This window comes from Ranitomeya variabilis, chromosome 3 (genome assembly GCF_051348905.1).
Source record: "Ranitomeya variabilis isolate aRanVar5 chromosome 3, aRanVar5.hap1, whole genome shotgun sequence".
In the NCBI taxonomy this organism is placed as follows: Eukaryota; Metazoa; Chordata; class Amphibia; order Anura; family Dendrobatidae; genus Ranitomeya; species Ranitomeya variabilis.
The window spans coordinates 434,210,077-434,228,994 of NC_135234.1; positions in this window are offsets into that span (position 1 = coordinate 434,210,077).

Consider the following 18,918-nt stretch of genomic DNA (forward strand, 5'->3'; position numbering starts at 1 on the left):
GAACGTTTTCCTGTTACGACCAACATGAGCACAGCTGTGGCGAAACGTCAACAGGCTGTCTTGAAATTAATTTTTTGGGGAATCAAAGCCACACAGCGCAGGAGCTCTGGAATGCCATCAAGCAGGAGAGGGACGTGTGGTTTGTACCAGCGAATCTCCAGCCAGCCATGGTAGTATGTGACAATGGCCGAAATCTGGTGGCAGCTCTGGCCCTAGGCAACCTCACTCACATCCCATGTCTGGCACATGTGCTCAACTTGGTCATGCAGAGTTTTTTGAGGGACTATCTGGATCTTGATGCACTGCTGCACAAGGTCCGCCTAGAGTGTGCTCACTTGCGGTGTTCTAGCATGGCAAGATCGTGCATTGCAGCTCTGCAGCGCCGATTCCGCCTTCCGGAACATCGCATCATATGTGACCTACCCACCAGGTGGAATTCCACGTTACATATGTTGGAGCTGTTGTGTGAGCAGTAGGGTTGAGCGACTTTCATTTTTTTAAGATCGAGTAGGGTTTTGGGAAACCCGATTTTGTCCAGAGTCGAGTCGAGTGCAGTCGGCCGATTATCGCTAAAAGTCGGGGATCGACCGAAACACGAAACCCAATGCAAGTCAATGGGGAAGCATAGTCGGCAGTGAGTGGAGGCCAGGAAAACACCTACAGTGCCCATTTTAATGCCAAAAACATCCATTCTTGTTTCTGAAGCTTGCCAATCTTAATTAACTGTATAATAATAGTTGGGCATAGGGAATTGAGGGAAAGTTGTGGGGGGAGTAGGGCTGGCTCAAGTTTTTCGTGGGCCCAGGAAATGCGGACTACGTCACGGCGGTGTTGCAGGGAAAGGTAAGTATTTAAACGTTGCAAGTGCTGTGATCCTGAGCAAGCAGGGGGGGGCCCACTCGTTCGCATTGGCACTGGCACAGGGCCCCTCAAAGTACGGCGGTGTGTTTGCATGGCGGGGGCGCCTCCCACCAGCAGCGACACTTTTGCGTACTCTGAGGGGCCCTGTGCCAGTGACGTCGCCAACGAGTATGCCCCCCCACCTGATGAAGGAACCTGCACTTTCATCTGCACCTTCCTCTTTGTCCCTGTGTAAGGTGGTATAACATGCGGGAAGGGGAACCTTACTTTCAGCAGGGTCAGATTCTGGCTGTGTAGAGTACAAGGGGAATGTAGTGGTCTAGGTCAATGTACCAGCAGACTCATTTAGCAGTGGCTGGGCAATGGGCAGGATGAGGAGGAAACAGATATAGGGCCAAAGAATAAAGTAGGCTAAATGCAGTTCAAAATTGGTAACAGGACTAAACAGGCGGCATTGCTTTGTTCAGTGGAGTAGCAAACCCAAGAGCAGCAGACACTGTTTCAAGGGCCTAACCACACTAGTAGGCCAAATGCAGTTTAATATCTGATAGTATAGGGCGAAAGCCAGAATGTGGAAGCTCAGCTTTGTTCAGTTGAGGACAACACCAGGGAGGGGCAGACACCTTTAGTAGGCCGGAAAAGCCTATTGCATTTTTTAAAATGGTAATTTGGAGCAGAAGGTTGAAGCTCAGCTTTATTTAGTTGAGGACAACACCAGGCAGGGGCACACAGACAGACACCTTTAGTAGGCCGGAAAAGCCTATTGCATTTTTTAAAATGGTAATTTGGAGCAGAAGGTTGAAGCTCAGCTTTATTTAGTTGAGGACAACACCAGGCAGGGGCACACAGACAGACACCTTTAGTAGGCCGGAAAAGCCTATTGCATTTTTTAAAATGGTAATTTGGAGCAGAAGGTTGAAGCTCAGCTTTATTTAGTTGAGGGCAACACCAGGGAGGGGCAGAAGCCGTTAGTAGGCCCTAACCACCATTTTTTTTTTAAAAAACCACTTAATGAGAGCCGGAAGGTTGAAGCTCAGCTTTATTTAGTTGAGGACAACACCAGGCAGGGGCACACAGACAGACACCTTTAGTAGGCCGGAAAAGCCTATTGCATTTTTTAAAATGGTAATTTGGAGCAGAAGGTTGAAGCTCAGCTTTATTTAGTTGAGGGCAACACCAGGCAGGGGCACACAGACAGACACCTTTAGTAGGCCGGAAAAGCCTATTGCATTTTTTAAAATGGTAATTTGGAGCAGAAGGTTGAAGCTCAGCTTTATTTAGTTGAGGACAACACCAGGCAGGGGAACACAGACAGACACCTTTAGTAGGCCGGAAAAGCCTATTGCATTTTTTAAAATGGTAATTTGGAGCAGAAGGTTGAAGCTCAGCTTTATTTAGTTGAGGACAACACCAGGCAGGGGCACACAGACAGACACCTTTAGTAGGCCGGAAAAGCCTATTGCATTTTTTAAAATGGTAATTTGGAGCAGAAGGTTGAAGCTCAGCTTTATTTAGTTGAGGACAACACCAGGCAGGGGCACACAGACAGACACCTTTAGTAGGCCGGAAAAGCCTATTGCATTTTTTAAAATGGTAATTTGGAGCAGAAGGTTGAAGCTCAGCTTTATTTAGTTGAGGGCAACACCAGGCAGGGGCACACAGACAGACACCTTTAGTAGGCCGGAAAAGCCTATTGCATTTTTTAAAATGGTAATTTGGAGCAGAAGGTTGAAGCTCAGCTTTATTTAGTTGAGGACAACACCAGGCAGGGGCACACAGACAGACACCTTTAGTAGGCCGGAAAAGCCTATTACATTTTTTAAAATGGTAATTTGGAGCAGAAGGTTGAAGCTCAGCTTTATTTAGTTGAGGACAACACCAGGCAGGGGCACACAGACAGACACCTTTAGTAGGCCGGAAAAGCCTATTGCATTTTTTAAAATGGTAATTTGGAGCAGAAGGTTGAAGCTCAGCTTTATTTAGTTGAGGGCAACACCAGGCAGGGGCACACAGACAGACACCTTTAGTAGGCCGGAAAAGCCTATTGCATTTTTTAAAATGGTAGTTTGGAGCAGAAGGTTGAAGCTCAGCTTTATTTAGTTGAGGACAACACCAGGCAGGGGCACACAGACAGACACCTTTAGTAGGCCGGAAAAGCCTATTGCATTTTTTAAAATGGTAATTTGGAGCAGAAGGTTGAAGCTCAGCTTTATTTAGTTGAGGGCAACACCAGGCAGGGGCACACAGACAGACACCTTTAGTAGGCCGGAAAAGCCTATTGCATTTTTTAAAATGGTAATTTGGAGCAGAAGGTTGAAGCTCAGCTTTATTTAGTTGAGGGCAACACCAGGGAGGGGCAAAAGCCGTTAGTAGGCCCTAACCACCATTTTTTTTTTTAAAAACCACTTAATGAGAGCCGGAAGGTTGAAGCTCAGCTTTATTTAGTTGAGGACAACACCAGGCAGGGGCACACAGACAGACACCTTTAGTAGGCCGGAAAAGCCTATTGCATTTTTTAAAATGGTAATTTGGAGCAGAAGGTTGAAGCTCAGCTTTATTTAGTTGAGGGCAACACCAGGCAGGGGCACACAGACAGACACCTTTAGTAGGCCGGAAAAGCCTATTGCATTTTTTAAAATGGTAATTTGGAGCAGAAGGTTGAAGCTCAGCTTTATTTAGTTGAGGGCAACACCAGGGAGGGGCAAAAGCCGTTAGTAGGCCCTAACCACCATTTTTTTTTTTAAAAACCACTTAATGAGAGCCGGAAGGTTGAAGCTCAGCTTTATTTAGTTGAGGACAACACCAGGCAGGGGCACACAGACAGACACCTTTAGTAGGCCGGAAAAGCCTATTGCATTTTTTAAAATGGTAATTTGGAGCAGAAGGTTGAAGCTCAGCTTTATTTAGTTGAGGGCAACACCAGGCAGGGGCACACAGACAGACACCTTTAGTAGGCCGGAAAAGCCTATTGCATTTTTTAAAATGGTAATTTGGAGCAGAAGGTTGAAGCTCAGCTTTATTTAGTTGAGGGCAACACCAGGCAGGGGCACACAGACAGACACCTTTAGTAGGCCGGAAAAGCCTATTGCATTTTTTAAAATGGTAATTTGGAGCAGAAGGTTGAAGCTCAGCTTTATTTAGTTGAGGACAACACCAGGCAGGGGCACACAGACAGACACCTTTAGTAGGCCGGAAAAGCCTATTGCATTTTTTAAAATGGTAATTTGGAGCAGAAGGTTGAAGCTCAGCTTTATTTAGTTGAGGACAACACCAGGCAGGGGCACACAGACAGACACCTTTAGTAGGCCGGAAAAGCCTATTGCATTTTTTAAAATGGTAATTTGGAGCAGAAGGTTGAAGCTCAGCTTTATTTAGTTGAGGGCAACACCAGGCAGGGGCACACAGACAGACACCTTTAGTAGGCCGGAAAAGCCTATTGCATTTTTTAAAATGGTAATTTGGAGCAGAAGGTTGAAGCTCAGCTTTATTTAGTTGAGGACAACACCAGGCAGGGGAACACAGACAGACACCTTTAGTAGGCCGGAAAAGCCTATTGCATTTTTTAAAATGGTAATTTGGAGCAGAAGGTTGAAGCTCAGCTTTATTTAGTTGAGGACAACACCAGGCAGGGGCACACAGACAGACACCTTTAGTAGGCCGGAAAAGCCTATTGCATTTTTTAAAATGGTAATTTGGAGCAGAAGGTTGAAGCTCAGCTTTATTTAGTTGAGGGCAACACCAGGCAGGGGCACACAGACAGACACCTTTAGTAGGCCGGAAAAGCCTATTGCGTTTTTTAAAATGGTAATTTGGAGCAGAAGGTTGAAGCTCAGCTTTATTTAGTTGAGGGCAATACCAGGGAGGGGCAAAAGCCGTTAGTAGGCCCTAACCACCATTTTTTTTTTTAAAAACCACTTAATGAGAGCCGGAAGGTTGAAGCTCAGCTTTATTTAGTTGAGGACAACACCAGGCAGGGGCACACAGACAGACACCTTTAGTAGGCCGGAAAAGCCTATTGCATTTTTTAAAATGGTAATTTGGAGCAGAAGGTTGAAGCTCAGCTTTATTTAGTTGAGGGCAACACCAGGCAGGGGCACACAGACAGACACCTTTAGTAGGCCGGAAAAGCCTATTGCATTTTTTAAAATGGTAATTTGGAGCAGAAGGTTGAAGCTCAGCTTTATTTAGTTGAGGGCAACACCAGGCAGGGGCACACAGACAGACACCTTTAGTAGGCCGGAAAAGCCTATTGCATTTTTTAAAATGGTAATTTGGAGCAGAAGGTTGAAGCTCAGCTTTATTTAGTTGAGGACAACACCAGGCAGGGGCACACAGACAGACACCTTTAGTAGGCCGGAAAAGCCTATTGCATTTTTTAAAATGGTAATTTGGAGCAGAAGGTTGAAGCTCAGCTTTATTTAGTTGAGGACAACACCAGGCAGGGGCACACAGACAGACACCTTTAGTAGGCCGGAAAAGCCTATTGCATTTTTTAAAATGGTAATTTGGAGCAGAAGGTTGAAGCTCAGCTTTATTTAGTTGAGGGCAACACCAGGCAGGGGCACACAGACAGACACCTTTAGTAGGCCGGAAAAGCCTATTGCATTTTTTAAACTGGTAATTTGGAGCAGAAGGTTGAAGCTCAGCTTTATTTAGTTGAGGACAACACCAGGCAGGGGAACACAGACAGACACTTTTAGTAGGCCGGAAAAGCCTATTGCATTTTTTAAAATGGTAATTTGGAGCAGAAGGTTGAAGCTCAGCTTTATTTAGTTGAGGACAACACCAGGCAGGGGAACACAGACAGACACCTTTAGTAGGCCGGAAAAGCCTATTGCATTTTTTAAAATGGTAATTTGGAGCAGAAGGTTGAAGCTCAGCTTTATTTAGTTGAGGACAACACCAGGCAGGGGCACACAGACAGACACCTTTAGTAGGCCGGAAAAGCCTATTGCATTTTTTAAAATGGTAATTTGGAGCAGAAGGTTGAAGCTCAGCTTTATTTAGTTGAGGACAACACCAGGCAGGGGCACACAGACAGACACCTTTAGTAGGCCGGAAAAGCCTATTGCATTTTTTAAAATGGTAATTTGGAGCAGAAGGTTGAAGCTCAGCTTTATTTAGTTGAGGGCAACACCAGGGAGGGGCAGAAGCCGTTAGTAGGCCCTAACCACCATTTTTTTTTTTAAAAACCACTTAATGAGAGCCGGAAGGTTGAAGCTCAGCTTTATTTAGTTGAGGGCAACACCAGGGAGGGGCAGAAGCCGTTAGTAGGCCCTAACCAAAGTTGAAGGCCAAATGCAGTTTAATTTCTGATACTATAGGCCGAAAGCCAGAAGGTGGAAGCTCCAATTTAGACAGTGGAGGACAATTTGAATTAGGGACTGCAGACAGACTTAGTAGGCTGTCCCCTGTGGACCATGCATCCACCACATTAACCCATTGCGCCGTAATGGACACGTAATCTTCCGTGGCCATGCCTACAGGTCCATGCGTCTGTTGTCAGGTGCACCTTTGTACTCACAGATTGCCAGAGTGCATGGACAATGCGGTCTTCTACATGCTGGTGGAGGGTTGGGATGGCTTTTCTCGCAAAAGAAGTGTCGACTGGTTAGCTTGTAGCGTGGTACAGCGTAGTCCATCATGGCCTTATTAATAGTAAATAAAATATATAACTAGGCTCTATGAACTTTTAAATAGGTTCCAGGGGTACACGGGCAGCATTGGTGTGGTCAGTGGAGGAGTATTGCAAGTAGGGGCTGCAGACAGGCTATCAAAGGCCTAAAATACCAAACAGTAGGCACTCATGGCAGTTTTACATCGGTTACATGGATACACAGGCAGGCACTCCAGGCAGCATTGTGGTCAGTGGAGGAGTATTGCAAGTAGGGGCCGCAGACAGGCTATCAAAGGCCTAAAATAACAAACAGTAGGCAGTCATGGCAGTTTTACATCGGTTACATGGATACACAGGCAGGCACTCCAGGCAGCATTGTGGTCAGTGGAGGAGTATTGCAAGTAGGGGCCGCAGACAGGCTATCAAAGGCCTAAAATAACAAACAGTAGGCAGTCATGGCAGTTTTACATCGGTTACATGGATACACAGGCAGCTAGGTGGTGAGTGGAGGAGTAATTAAAGTAAGGACCGCAGACAGGCTATCAAAGGCCTAACATAACAAACAATAGGCTCATGGCAGTTTTACAGCGGTTACATGGATAGACGGGCAGGCAGCTTGGTGGTGAGTGGAGGAGTATTTAAAGTAGGGACCGCAGACAGGCTATCAAAGGCCTAACATAACAAACAATAGGCTCATGGCAGTTTTACAGCGGTTACATGGATACACGGGCAGGCAGCTTGGTGGTGAGTGGAGGAGTATTTAAAGTAGGGACCGCAGACAGGCTTCAAAGGCCTAACATAAGAAAATGGGCTGGCTGTAGGCACTTTATAATTGGTTCCAGGGGTACACGGGCAGCAGTGGTCTGGCCAGTGGAGGACTAGTGGAAGGAGGGACCGCAGACAGGCTTCAAAGGCCTAACATAAAAAAATGGGCTGGCTGTAGGCACTTTATAATTGGTTCCAGGGGTACACGGGCAGCAGTGGTCTGGCCAGTGGAGGACTAGTGGAAGGAGGGACCGCAGACAGGCTTCAAAGGCCTAAAATAACAAACAATAGGCTCATGGCAGTTTTACAGCGGTTACATGGATACACGGGCAGCTTGGTGGTGAGTGGAGGAGTAGTGCAAGGAGTGTCTGTCCCAGTACTCCCAAAATATAAATAGATGTTAATGTCTCGCAAAACAACCAAAACAAAAAAAAAGGTGGCATACTTAGGTACAGGGGTGGGCTCATCTGCTGAGTTTCTGACATAGTAATTTGGCAGTAACTATTTAATGGTGCCAATATAGGACACAGACACAGACTACTTTAAGTTGCATCATAGATGTCTACAAATTTGTATTGTCAGTGCCAGACATTGAATGATGTCAGCGAATAGACTAAAGATTGGTGGAGCTGTGCGACATAATTTTGCACGTGGTAGAGCACATTTTGAGCTGGGGTAGGGGGGAACTCTCTTGAGGCCGGCGGGACCGCCCCAGGGCCCCTCATGTTACAACGGTGTGTCTGACGTTGGGTGCGCACCACCACCGCCAGAGACACTACATTGTACTATGAGGGACCCAGTAGCAATGCCGTCAACCAAAAGCGAGCACACCCACCTCTTCAGACAAACAGCAGTCTCACGGGTGCTTGCGCCAAGTCGCGATACCACGGCCCCGTGTGGGGAGTTTTGCCATTTAGGGAGGTGTAAACATGTCGTATGCTGTACAATCAGCTGCAGCAAATTAGACATTAGAAAAGTAATTCACAGGCAAGAGCTTTTCATAGGAAAGCTAGGTGTCGGCCGGGCAAGGTGGGGCAAAAGATTTCGAAATCCAGTTGTGGTTCATTTTAATGAATGTTAGATCGTCAACATTTTGGGTAGCCAGACGAGTCCTTTTTTCGGTTAATATTGAACCTGCAGCACTGAATACTCTTTCTGATAGGACACTTGCTGCCGGGCAAGCAAGCTCCTGCAATGCATATTCTGCCAATTCTGGCCAGGTGTCTAATTTGGAGGCCCAGTAATCAAATGGGAATGACGGTTGAGGGAGAACATCGATAAGGGATGAAAAATAGTTAGTAACCATACTGGACAAATGTTGTCTCCTGTCACTTTCAATTGATGCAGCAGTACCTGTCCTGTCTGCGGTCATAGCAAAATCACTCCACAACCTGGTCAGAAAACCCCTCTGTCCAACGCCACTTCTGATGTGTGCACCCCTAACACTCCTAGTCTGCTGCCCCCTGGAGCTCGTGTGAGAACGATCACGTGCGCTGTGTGCTGGGAATGCCTGAAGCAAACGGTCAACAAGAGTTGATTGTTTGGTTGCTAATATTAGTTCCAAGTTCTCATGTGGCATAATATTTTGCAATTTGCCTTTATAGCGTGGATCAAGGAGGCAGGCCAACCAGTAATCGTCATCGTTCATCATTTTCGTAATGCGTGTGTCCCTTTTTAGGATACGTAAGGCATAATCCGCCATGTGGGCCAAAGTTCCAGTTGTCAAATCTCCGGTTGTGATTGGTTGAGGGGCAGTTGCAGGCAAATCTACGTCACTTGTGTCCCTCAAAAAACCAGAACCCGGCCGTGACACGCAACCAATTTCCTGTGCCCCCGGGAAAGGTTCGGCATTAAAAATATACTCATCCCCATCATCCTCCTCGTCCTCCACCTCCTCTTCGCCCGCTACCTCGTCCTGTACACTGCCCTGACCAGACAATGGCTGACTGTCATCAAGGCTTTCCTCTTCCTCTGGTGCAGACGCCTGCTCCTTTATGTGCGTCAAACTTTGCATCAGCAGACGCATTAGGGGGATGCTCATGCTTATTACGGCGTTGTCTGCACTAACCAGCCGTGTGCATTCCTCAAAACACTGAAGGACTTGACACATGTCTTGTATCTTAGACCACTGCACACCTGACAACTCCATGTCTGCCATCCTACTGCCTGCCCGTGTATCCTCCCACAAATAAATAACAGCACGCCTCTGTTCGCACAGTCTCTGAAGCATGTGCAGTGTTGAGTTCCACCTTGTTGCAACGTCTATGATTAGGCGATGCTGGGGAAGGTTCAAAGACCGCTGATAGGTCTGCATACGGCTGGCGTGTACAGGCGAACGTCGGATATGTGAGCAAAGTGCACGCACTTTGAGGAGCAGGTCGGAGAACCCAGGATAAGTTTTCAATAAGCACTGCACCACCAGGTTTAAGGTGTGAGCCAGGCAAGGAATGTGTTTCAGTTGGGAAAGGGAGATGGCAGCCATGAAATTCCTTCCGTTATCACTCACTACCTTGCCTGCCTCAAGATCTACTGTGCCCAGCCACGACTGCGTTTCTTGTTGCAAGAACTCGGACAGAACTTCCGCGGTGTGTCTGTTGTCGCCCAAGCACTTCATAGCCAATACAGCCTGCTGACGCTTGGCAGTAGCTGGCCCATAATGGGACAACTGGTGTGCAACAGTGTCATCTGCCGATGGAGTGGTTGGCAGACTGCGTTCTGTGGAAGAGCTGTAGCTTCTGCAGGAGGACGAGGAGGAGGAGGAGGAGGGGGTGCGAACGCCTACAGCCAACTGTTTCCTAGACCGTGGGCTAGGCACAACTGTCCCTAAATTGATGTCGCCTGTGGACCCTGCATCCACCACATTCACCCAGTGTGCCGTGATGGACACATAACGTCCCTGGCCATGCCTACTGGTCCATGCATCTGTAGTCAGGTGCACCTTTGTACTCACAGATTGCCTGAGTGCATGGACGATGCGCTGTTTAACATGCTGGTGCAGGGCTGGGATGGCTTTTCTGGAAAAAAAGTGTCGACTGGGTAGCTCGTATCGTGGTTCAGCGTACTCCATCAGGGCTTTGAAAGCTTCGCTTTCAACTAACCGGTAGGGCATCATCTCTAACGAGATTAGTCTAGCTATGTGGGCGTTAAAACACTGTGTACGCGGATGCGAGGATAAGTACTTCCTTTTTCTAACCAGAGTCTCATGTAGGGTGAGCTGGACTGGAGAGCTGGAGATCGTGGAACTTTCGGGTGTGCCGGTGTACATGGCAGACTGAGAGACGGTTGGAGACGGTATTGTTTCCGCCGGTGCCCTAGATGCAATATTTCCTCCTACAAAACTGGTGATTCCCTGACCCTGACTGCTTTTGGCTGGCAAAGAAACCTGCACAGATACTGCCGGTGGTGCGGAAAATGGTGGCCTTACAGTGACGGAAGGGATGTTGCGTTGCTGACTAGCTTCATTGGCCGAGGGTGCTACAACCTTGAGGGACGTTTGGTAGTTAGTCCAGGCTTGAAAATGCATGGTGGTTAAGTGTCTATGCATGCAACTAGTATTTAGACTTTTCAGATTCTGACCTCTGCTTAAGCTAGTTGAACATTTTTGACAGATGACTTTGCGCTGATCAGTTGGATGTTGTTTAAAAAAATGCCAGACTGCACTCTTCCTAGACTCGGATCCCTTTTCAGGGATTGCAGACTGAGCTTTAACCGGATGGCAACGCTGTGCTCCAACAGGTTTTGGCTTTGACACGCGTTTTGGGCCAGATACGGGCCCGGCAGATGGAACCTGTTGCGATGTTGATGCCTGCTGCGGCCCCTCCTCCACCTCCGCTTCTGAACTACTGCCGCCTGCACCCTGTTCCCCCAATGGCTGCCAATCGGGGTCAATAACTGGGTCATCTATTACCTCCTCTTCGAGCTCGTGTGCAACTTCGTCTGTGTCACTGTGTCGGTCGGTGGTATAGCGTTCGTGGCGGGGCAACATAGTCTCATCAGGGTCTGATTGTGGATCTGTACCCTGAGAGGGCAATGTGGTGGTCTGAGTCAAAGGAGCAGCATAGTACTCTGGCTGTGGCTGTGCATCAGTGCACTCCATGTCAGAATATACTTGTAATGGGCATGGCCTGTTAAGTGTTTCACTTTGTAAGCCAGGGACGGTATGTGTAAAGAGCTCCATGGAGTAACCCGTTGTGTCGCCTGCTGCATCCTTCTCTCTTGTTGTAGTTTTTGCTGAGGAGGACAAGGAAGCGACTTGTCCCTGACCGTGAACATCCACAAGCGACGCGCTGCTTTTACATTTACCAGTTTCGGAAGAGGAGGCAAAAGAGCTAGAGGCTGAGTCTGCAATGTAAGCCAAAACTTGCTGTTGCTGCTCCGCCTTTAAAAGCGGTTTTCCTACTCCCAGAAAAGAGAGCGTTCGAGGCCTTGTGTAGCCTGACGACGAAACTGGCTCCACAGCTCCAGACTTAGGTGGAATATTTTTATCCCCACGACCACCTGATGCTCCACTACCACTACCATCATTACCAGCTGACAATGAACGCCCACGACGACCTCTTGCACCAGACTTCCTCATTGTTTTAAAATCTTAACCAAAGTAACTTTATTTGTTGCTGTCAAACAACTTACACGGTGAGCTATAACTTCAGTATGATTTCAATATCCCTTAACAGGTTGGTGAGACCACAAGTAAAATCAGGCACAATGGTACACACTCTGTTTTCTGTGGCACAAAATCACAGAGATGACACACACGCAGGACTGTCACTCAAGCACTAATGTCAATATTAATCTCCCACCTAATTTATTTATTTTTTTTTCTCAGGGAGACTTTAGAAACCAAATAATATTAAAAAAAAAAAAAAAAAAAAAGGCTTTCTATGGCCCACAATTAGAGAGAGAGAGGTGGCACACCCAGGAGTCAAGACTGGCGCACAAGCTGAAAGGGCAATATTACTCTCCCACTGTTTTTTTAAGTTTTTTTTTTATTTCAGGGAGACTTTAGAAACCAAATAATATTTTAAAAAAAAAATAAATAGGCTTTCTATGGCCCACTGAATGAGAGGGAGAGAGGTGGCACACCCAGGAGTCAAGACTGGCACACAAGCTGAAAGGGCAATATTACTCTCCCACTGTTTTTTTATGTTTTTTTTTTTTTTTAAGGGAGACTTTAGAAACCCAATAATATTTAAAAAAAAAAACAAATAGGCTTTCTATGGCCCACTGAATGAGAGGGAGAGAGGTGGCACACCCAGGAGTCAAGACTGGCACACAAGCTGAAAGGGCAATATTACTCTCCCACTGTTTTTTTATGTTTTTTTTTTTTTTTTCAGGGAGACTTTAGAAACCAAATAATATTAAAAAAACAAAAAAAAAAAAATAGCCTTTCTATGGCCCACTGAATGAGAGAGAGAGGTGGCACACCCAGGAGTCAAGACTGGCACACAAGCTGAAAGGGCAATATTACTCTCCCACGGTTTTTTTATGTTTTTTTTTTTTTTTTCGGGGAGACTTTAGAAACCAAATAATAAGAAAAAAAATAAATAAATAAATAGGCTTTCTATAGCCCACTGAATGAGAGATAGCACACACAGCAGTGGCACACAAGCCCTGACTGAGGCCAATATTTTTCTCCCACTGATTGATGTAGTGTTTTTGTGTTGAGGTAGATTTTAGAACACAAATCAAGGAAAAAAAAAAAAAATGCTTTCTATGGCCCACTGAATGAGAGAGAGGTGGCACACCCAGGAGTCAAGACTGGCACACAAGCTGAAAGGGCAATATTACTCTCCCACTGTTTTTTTATGTTTTTTTTTTTTTTTTCAGGGAGACTTTAGAAACCAAATAATATTAAAAAAACAAAAAAAAAAAATAGCCTTTCTATGGCCCACTGAATGAGAGAGAGAGGTGGCACACCCAGGAGTCAAGACTGGCACACAAGCTGAAAGGGCAATATTACTCTCCCACTGTTTTTTTATGTATTTTTTGTTTTTTAAGGGAGACTTTAGAAACCCAATAATATTTTTTTTTAAAAAATAAATAGGCTTTCTATGGCCCACTGAATGAGAGGGAGAGAGGTGGCACACCCAGGAGTCAAGACTGGCACACAAGCTGAAAGGGCAATATTACTCTCCCACTGTTTTTTTATGGTTTTTTTTTTTTTTTCAGGGAGACTTTAGAAACCAAATAATAAGAAAATAAATAAATAAATAAATAGTCTTTCTATAGCCCACTGAATGAGAGATAGCACACACAGCAGTGGCACACAAGCCCTGACTGAGGCCAATATTTTTCTCCCACTGATTGATGTAGTGTTTTTGTGTTGAGGTAGATTTTAGAACACAAATCAAGGAAAAAAAAAAAATGCTTTCTATGGCCCACTGAATGAGAGAGAGGTGGCACACCCAGGAGTCAAGACTGGCACACAAGCTGAAAGGGCAATATTACTCTCCCACTGTTTTTTTATGTATTTTTTGTTTTTTAAGGGAGACTTTAGAAACCCAATAATATTTAAAAAAAAAAATAAATAGGCTTTCTATGGCCCACTGAATGAGAGGGAGAGAGGTGGCACACCCAGGAGTCAAGACTGGCACACAAGCTGAAAGGGCAATATTACTCTCCCACTGTTTTTTTATGTTTTTTTTTTTTTTAAGGGAGACTTTAGAAACCCAATAATATTTAAAAAAAAAAATAAATAGGCTTTCTATGGCCCACTGAATGAGAGGGAGAGAGGTGGCACACCCAGGAGTCAAGACTGGCACACAAGCTGAAAGGGCAATATTACTCTCCCACTGTTTTTTTATGTTTTTTTTTTTTTTTTCAGGGAGACTTTAGAAACCAAATAATATTAAAAAAACCAAAAAAAAAATAGCCTTTCTATGGCCCACTGAATGAGAGAGAGAGGTGGCACACCCAGGAGTCAAGACTGGCACACAAGCTGAAAGGGCAATATTACTCTCCCACTGTTTTTTTATGTATTTTTTGTTTTTTAAGGGAGACTTTAGAAACCCAATAATATTTAAAAAAATAAATAAATAGGCTTTCTATGGCCCACTGAATGAGAGGGAGAGAGGTGGCACACCCAGGAGTCAAGACTGGCACACAAGCTGAAAGGGCAATATTACTCTCCCACTGTTTTTTTATGTTTTTTTTTTTTTTTTCAGGGAGACTTTAGAAACCAAATAATAAGAAAATAAATAAATAAATAAATAGTCTTTCTATAGCCCACTGAATGAGAGATAGCACACACAGCAGTGGCACACAAGCCCTGACTGAGGCCAATATTTTTCTCCCACTGATTGATGTAGTGTTTTTGTGTTGAGGTAGATTTTAGAACACAAATCAAGGAAAAAAAAAAAAAAAAGCTTTTTTATGGCCCACTGAATGAGAGAGAGGTGGCACACCCAGGAGTCAAGACTGGCACACAAGCTGAAAGGGCAATATTACTCTCCCACTGTTTTTTTATGTATTTTTTGTTTTTTAAGGGAGACTTTAGAAACCCAATAATATTTAAAAAAATAAATAAATAGGCTTTCTATGGCCCACTGAATGAGAGGGAGAGAGGTGGCACACCCAGGAGTCAAGACTGGCACACAAGCTGAAAGGGCAATATTACTCTCCCACTGTTTTTTTATGTTTTTTTTTTTTTTTTCAGGGAGACTTTAGAAACCAAATAATATTAAAAAAACCAAAAAAAAAAATAGCCTTTCTATGGCCCACTGAATGAGAGAGAGAGGTGGCACACCCAGGAGTCAAGACTGGCACACAAGCTGAAAGGGCAATATTACTCTCCCACTGTTTTTTTAGGTATTTTTTTTTTTTTAAGGGAGACTTTAGAAACCCAATAATATTAAAAAAAAAATAAAAATAAATAGGCTTTCTATAGCCCACTGAATGAGAGATAGCACACACAGCAGTGGCACACAAGCCCTGACTGAGGCCAATATTTTTCTCCCACTGATTGATGTAGTGTTTTTGTGTTGAGGTAGAATTTAGAACACAAATCACGGAAAAAATAAATAGGCTTTCTATGGCCCACAATTAGAGAGAGGTGGCACACCCAGGAGTCAAGACTGGCACACAAGCTGAAAGGGCAATATTACTCTCCCACTGTTTTTTTAGGTTTTTTTTTTTTTTCAGGGAGACTTTAGAAACCAAATAATATTAAAAAAAATAAATAAATAAATAGGCTTTCTATAGCCCACTGAATGAGAGATAGCACACACAGCAGTGGCACACAAGCCCTGACTGAGGCCAATATTTTTCTCCCACTGATTGATGTAGTGTTTTTGTGTTGAGGTAGAATTTAGAACACAAATCACGGAAAAAATAAATAGGCTTTCTATGGCCCACTCAGTGAGAGATGGCACACACAGGGATGGCACTGTAGCAGAAATGCCAATCTTAATCTCCCACAAAAAAAAACAAAAAAAAAACAGGGACTGTCCTATAATTACTATCTCCCTGCAGTAATCTAAGCCAGGTATGGCAGGCAGCAATAGGAGTGGACTGATGCACAAATTAAATAAAAAGTGTGGACAAACAAAAAAGATAGCTGTGCAGAAAGGAAGGAACAAGAGGATATGTGCTTTGAAAAAAGCAGTTGGTTTCCACAGTGGCGTACACACAGCAATACAGCTATCACGGAGCCTTCTAGGGCAGCCCAATGAGCTACAGCGCTGAGGGGAAAAAAAAAAAAAAATAGCTTCCACAGTCCCTGCACACCGAAGGTGGTGTTGGACAGTGGAAATCGCTGCAGCACAAGCGGTTTGGTGGTTAGTGGACCCTGCCTAACGCTCTCCCTGCTTCTGACGAAGCGGCAGCAACCTCTCCCTAAGCTCAGATCAGCAGCAGTAAGATGGCGGTCGGCGGGAACGCCCCTTTATAGCCCCTGTGACGCCGCAGACAGCAAGCCAATCACTGCAATGCCCTTCTCTAAGATGGTGGGGACCAGGATCTATGTCATCACGCTGCCCACACTCTGCGTTCACCTTCATTGGCTGAGAAATGGCGCTTTTCGCGTCATTGAAACGCGACTTTGGCGCGAAAGTCGCGTACCGCATGGCCGACAAGCACAGGGGTCGGATCGGGTTTCATGAGACGCCGACTTAGCCAAAAGTCGGCGACTTTTGAAAATGATCGACCCGTTTCGCTCAACCCTAGTGAGCAGCAGCCAGCAGTAATGGAGTACCAGCTGCATCAGGCGCAAAGAAGTCACACTCCGCGCCGGTCAGACTTCACAACCACCCAGTGGGCCACTATGAAGGACGTCTGCCAGGTTTTGCGTTCCTTTGATGATTCCACGCGGATGGCGAGTGCAGATGATGCACTAGTCAGCATGACTGTCCCCCTTATCTGCCTGCTTCAACAAACACTGCAAGCGCTAAGGGATGATGTTGTGGAAGAGGTGGAGGATGAGGAGTCACCAATTCCATCAGCTTCTGGACAGTCAGGGCTACGTGGTTCCTCACAAAGGCCTAGGCAGGGGACACTTTGTGAGGAGGATGAGGAGGAGTCAATGGAGGAGGAAGACATCGGTCCAGAGGAGGGAGTTACACAATTCTCCAGTAGTCAGTGTGTAGAGCGAGGGTGGGGTGATGCAGAGCAGGCAGAGATCACGCCTCAAGCAGGGGACAGCGTTTCTTGGCCAGTTGGCAGTCTGCAGCACATGGCTGATTACATGCTGCAGTGCCTGAGAATTGACCGCCGCATTGCCCACATTCTCAACACAGCTGATTATTGGGTGTGCACCCTCCTAGATCCTCGCTACCGGGACAACTTACAAAGCCTCATAACACCGTTGAACCGGGAGCGTAAAATGCAGGAGTACCAAGACACACTGGTGAATTCCATCATCTTCTCCAGTCCAAGTGAGAGCAGTGCTGCTAGTGCTTTACAAAGCAGCTCAGTGCGTCGTGGCAGTAGAGGAAGCTCTGCACAAAGATGGAGCAGAATCAGTTCCTCAGCACAGGGCAAGACCAGTATGTCCCAACTGTGGCACAGTTTTGTGTGCCTGCCACACATGTCTACACCATCACAGACGGCTCCAGTCAGCAGGAGGCAACATTTCCGTCAGATGGTGACAGACTACATGTCTTGCCCTCTTACTGTACTCCTAGACGGCTCTTCCCTGTTGTGTATCCGCTTTTTGGGCTCCCCTGGTGGTTGCTGGTGGTACTGGTGACTTGTTTGCACTTTGCTGCTTCTGTTCACCTGCTTCCATCAGCGTTTGGGAGTTTCCTATTTAGCCTTGCTCTCCAGTCATTTCCTTGCCGGTCATCATTGTAACCAGAGCCTTCGGTTGCATGTTCCTGCTACTAGTCTGCTGATCAGCTAAGTGGACTTTGTCCTTTTGTTTTGTACCTTTTGTCCAGTTTGCAGTTTTTGTAATTCTCTGTAGCTGGAAGCTCTTGCGGGCTGAAATTGCCACTCCTGTGTCATGAGTTGACACAGGAGTCTTAAAGTAATTTCAGGATGGTTTTTGAAAGGGTTTTCAGTTGACCGTGAAGTCCTCTTTTGTATCCTTCTGCTATCTAGTAAGTGGACCTCTCTTTGCTAAATCTACTTTCATACTGTGTATGTCTTTTCCTCTTAATTCACCGTTATTACATGTGGGGGGCTGCTATCATCTTTTGGGGAGAGGACTCAGCAGTTTGCTAACCGCCGTCGTCGTGTTGGCCCCCACCTTCGTGTTGGGGACTTGGTGTGGTTGTCTTCCCGTTTTGTCCCTATGAGGGTTTCTTCTCCTAAATTTAAGCCTCGGTTCATCGGTCCTTATAGGATTTTGGAGATTCTTAACCCTGTTTCCTTTCGTTTGGACCTCCCGGCATCTTTCGCTATCCATAATGTGTTCCATCGGTCGTTGTTGCGGAGATATGAGATACCGGTGGTTCCTTCTACTGAACCTCCTGCTCCTGTGCTGGTGGAGGGTGAATTGGAGTACGTGGTAGAAAAGATCTTGGACTCCCGTATTTCCAGACGGAGACTTCAATATCTGGTTAAATGGAAGGGCTATGGTCAGGAAGATAATTCTTGGGTAACTGCCTCTGATGTTCATGCCTCGGATTTGGTTCGTGCCTTTCATAGGGCTCATCCAGATCGCCCTGGCGGTTCTTGTGAGGGTTCGGTGCCCCCTCCTTAAGGGGAGGGTACTGTTGTGTATCCGCTTTTTGGGCTCCCCTGGTGGTTGCTGGTGGTACTGGTGACTTGTTTGCACTTTGCTGCTTCTGTTCACCTGCTTCCATCAGCGTTTGGGAGTTTCCTATTTAGCCTTGCTCTCCAGTCATTTCCTTGCCGGTCATCATTGTAACCAGAGCCTTCGGTTGCATGTTCCTGCTACTAGTCTGCTGATCAGCTAAGTGGACATTGTCCTTTTGTTTTGTACCTTTTGTCCAGTTTGCAGTTTTTGTAATTCTCTGTAGCTGGAAGCTCTTGCGGGCTGAAATTGCCACTCCTGTGTCATGAGTTGACACAGGAGTCTTAAAGTAATTTCAGGATGGTTTTTGAAAGGGTTTTCAGTTGACCGTGAAGTCCTCTTTTGTATCCTTCTGCTATCTAGTAAGTGGACCTCTCTTTGCTAAATCTACTTTCATACTGTGTATGTCTTTTCCTCTTAATTCACCGTTATTACATGTGGGGGGCTGCTATCATCTTTTGGGGTATTTCCCTAGAGGTAA